We start from the raw sequence: 4,311 nt of genomic DNA, 5'->3' as shown, positions 1-4,311 counted from the left end.
TGGGGGGGGTTCCTGAAGCCCAAAAAAACCCTCTGGATCCGCCACTGCGCTGGCGACGTAGTATCAAACGCACGTGTCGGCCAATATCACGCTGCCGACGTAGTACCACACGCTCGTGGCAGCTGATATCACGATGGCGACGTAGTATCAGACGCACGTGTCGGCTGAAATCACACTGGCGACGTAGTATCAGACGCACGTGTCGACTGAAACGCACGTGTTACGGTTACCATCGCGCAGGCAACAAATTAGTGAACATAAGTTTTGTATCTAAAACAGCCTTAAACCCGTGTAGCGGACAAAGATAACGTTGAGGAAACAATGGTATCAAACGAACTTTTCTCGGTATCGCCACAATTAGATACAATAATGTCAGACACACATGTCAGGGACTAATATAATATAATAATACAATACAATATAATAATTCAATACAATATAATAATACACGTATTAAACGCGAACTGTCCGGGAATAATTTCACTCAGAAAAAAATAACATTAGGTTCTCCTGTCGGGGATTAATCACACCTTACTTACTCCTTTACGTATGATAGTACGTATGAACAGTGTTATAGTGTGTTTATCATTGTATGAGGAGTGTGATAGTTTCAACTATATTATTGTACGCTTGCATAGTAAGATGAGTGCTTTACGGTCAACCATATCATTGTTATATTGTATTTTATGATGACCTCTTGTTGCGCACAATAGTGTGCTTGAGTGATAATAAAAATCTCTGAAAAAATCTCTGTAAAATAATATGGAAAAAACACCTTTCAAGAAATGCTCAAGCTTGGGTAAAATAATGCGAGACTCACCTGCCGAAAGATAAATACACACAGGGCAAAAATAATATCAGCTACACCCCTCGAGGAATAATGACACTAAGGTAACATAAAATTTAGACATCAGTTGAGAATATTTATCCCCTTGTAAATTGACTTCAGAACCACCTCTTGCAAAATAATTACAGTCAAGTAAAATAGTATGAAACACACATTCAGGGAGTAATTACACCTAGATAAAACAGTATCAGACACACCTGTTGCATAATTAGTATTACAACTACATTTGGAAACTAATTACACTCAGTTAAAACAATATCAAGAGCGCCTTTACGGAAGAATTACACGCGGTTAAAACTGTATTTCACATACTTGTCGGGAACTAATTACACTCCGGTAAAATTATCTCAGACACCTGTCGCGGAATATTTGCACTGGGATAAAAGTATCAAACACACGGGATTAAATACACTCAGTCGAAATTTTCTAAACTCGCATAACGGACGTAACAACACACAGGTAAAGTTATTATTTAACAAAAATGTCGGAGACTTATCACTTCCGGAAAAGCATGATATCAGAAACATCTGTTGAGAAATAATCACATCTTAGGTTGTTTCTACAAAATAATTACGCTCAGGTAAAATAATATTAAAATGTTAAAATGTATTTTAGACACGTCGCGGAATAATTACTCTCAGGTAAAATATTGTTAAATACATCCTACACTAAGGTGTATTAATACCAGAAATACATATCAGGGAAAAAATACACTGAAGTAAAATAGTATTAAACACCACTATCGGAAACAGCTTACTGTCAACAGTAATACTATCAGACACACCTGTTCGGAACTAATTACACCCACACAAAATAGTAGTAAACACCACTGTCGAAAATAGCTTACACTCAAAGTAATAATACCAGACACACCTGTTGGGACCTAATTACACTCACACAAACTAGTATATAACACCACTGTCGGAAACAGCTTACTGTCAACAGTAAAAATATCAGACACACCTTTTCGGAACTAATTACACTCACACAAAATAGTATTAAACACCACTGTCGAAAATAGCTTACTGTCAACAGTAATAATATCAGACACACCTGTTCGGAACTAATTACACTCACACAAAATAAAAGTAAACACCACTGTCAGATATAGCTTACACTCAACAGTAATAATATCAGACACCTGTTCGGAACTAATTACACTCACACAAAATAGTATTAAACAACACTGTCGGAAATAGCTTACACTCAAGATTCATACTATCAGACACACCTGTTGGGAACTACAGGTAATTACACTCACACAAAATAGTAGTAAACACCACTGTCGGATATAATAATATTATAGCTTACACTCAAGAGTAATAATATCAGACACCTGTTCGGGACCAATTACACTCACACAAAATAGTATTAAACACCACTGTCGGATATTATATAGCTTATACTCAACAGTAATAATATCAGACACCTGTTCGGAACTAATTACACTCACACAAAATAGTATTAAACAACACTGTCGGATATTATATAGCTTACACTCAAGAGTAATATATCAGACACACCTGTTCGGAACTAATTACACTCACACAAAATAGTATTAAACATCACTGTCGGATATCAGACACACCTGTTCGGAACTAATTACACTCACACAAAATAGTATATAACACCACTGTCGGATATCAGACACATCTGTTCGGAACTAATTACACTCACACAAAATAGTATTAAACACCACTGTCGGATATCAGACACACCTGTTCGGAACTAATTACACTCACACAAAATAGTATTAATCTTAAATAACTTACACACCTGGTGGAACTCATTTTACTCTTGTAACAAATATTGAATCAATCATCTTCAAGTACGCATTGAATAATGAAATACGACATATATATATATATAATTTACTGTGTGTACTAATTAAAGAAATAGTTGATGCCTATCCATAATGAATTCGGATGTATATCCATAGTAGACCGAAGTACTGACGGTGTTTGATGGTGACGAGATGAGGCACCATTTATAAAATGTCCTATAACCAATATGACGTACTTTAATTCTAATATATTAAGAATGAGGCACGATTTACAAAACGTCCTATCGTCCTATAACCAGTATGGGGTACTTTGTTTCTAATATATTATCATAAGTAGGACATTTAAATAATATTTGTTTATCTAATTTTTCAAGAATATTATCACAAAAATGTAATGTCTTTAGTCTAAGGAAACACTGTGTTGAGGAGCTATTCGACTTAATGGACTGACGCAATAAGCAGTAGTTGTGTTAAATCGGCACGTTCGTAGTTTATTACTCGTCAGGAGCTCTAAATGACTTAAATTGTTAATGGAACATAAAACAATTCACAAACCAAAACCTTTGGAGCATTTTATTTCATATCACGTACAAGTACGTCTGGAGCATGTATTGACCGATTTCCTCGTCACCTTGAAGTATATGACAAAGACATCCCATTTCCGAGAATGTCCAAACACAAGTGGTAATATTTTCTCGAGAAGTCACCCAAGATTGAAAATTATGATTATTTTTATCATACCCGTCCCTGGGTTAACATTGTATCTTATCTCGAGGGTTGGTATTTATTTGCCATATATTCAGCCTAAGGGTAGTTATATTTCATCTATCCTTTTACTCCAAAATTTTTAAAAGTTCCATGACTGTCTGTTTGTTTAAAAAATGAAACACATAGACTTGCTGTACCAAAATTTACCCCCCCCAATTATTATTTTTTATTTGTTAATAGGATTCTGATACAAACCATTTCCTCTGTCTGCAGTCGTTTTGTCTTTTTGTTTTTACGAAGTTTATCATTATCGCCTCTAGCTTACACTCACTTAATATAGTTCTCAAATAGTGTCAATCGTCTTTATAAGAAGATCGATTTGGATCAAAATGATTTTCCAACAAGCGTATAACATATGTGTTCAATGTACGACATATCATATAATGGTTGACAGAGATATCAATCACGGCTGAGCGAGATACAAGTCGGAAAGACTAGGAGGCAATAGTGTGAATAACGCATGATTTAATAGGAAAAAGGCTCTAAATACCATCACAGGGTCACCCTATACAACTAGTGACGACATTGATTGATTGATCAGCTGTGTAAAACGTCCTTTGTATAACTAAGTTTTCATTCACATGCATTGCATGATCTACCAGCGTAGCTTGTTTTAAGTCATCCTCTTCACTTCACTCTGCAGCTGTAAATCAAATGTAATGATATTTGGCATATACAGATACATAGTAACATAAACAGATACATAGTAACATACACAGATACATAGAAACATACACAGATACATACTAACATACACAGATACATAGTAGCATACACAGATACATACACATATACATAGTAACATACACAGATACATAGTAACATACACAGATACATAGTAGCATACACAGATACATACACATATACATAGTAACATACACAGATACATAGTAACATACACAGATACATAGTA

At 35.0% G+C, this 4,311-nt stretch overlaps 1 protein-coding gene across 2 annotated transcripts in view; it reads left to right on the top strand.

Moving 5' to 3' along the window:
* Nucleotides 1-4,311, top strand: part of LOC110445601 (follistatin-A-like) — a 62,887-nt gene that overhangs the window by 825 nt on the left and 57,751 nt on the right. The window lies entirely within an intron of this gene.

This window comes from Mizuhopecten yessoensis, unplaced genomic scaffold (assembly GCF_002113885.1).
Source record: "Mizuhopecten yessoensis strain PY_sf001 unplaced genomic scaffold, ASM211388v2 scaffold2329, whole genome shotgun sequence".
In the NCBI taxonomy this organism is placed as follows: Eukaryota; Metazoa; Mollusca; class Bivalvia; order Pectinida; family Pectinidae; genus Mizuhopecten; species Mizuhopecten yessoensis.
The sequence above is the reverse complement of the archived record's forward strand: the minus strand, read 5'-3'. Positions and strand labels throughout refer to the sequence as shown.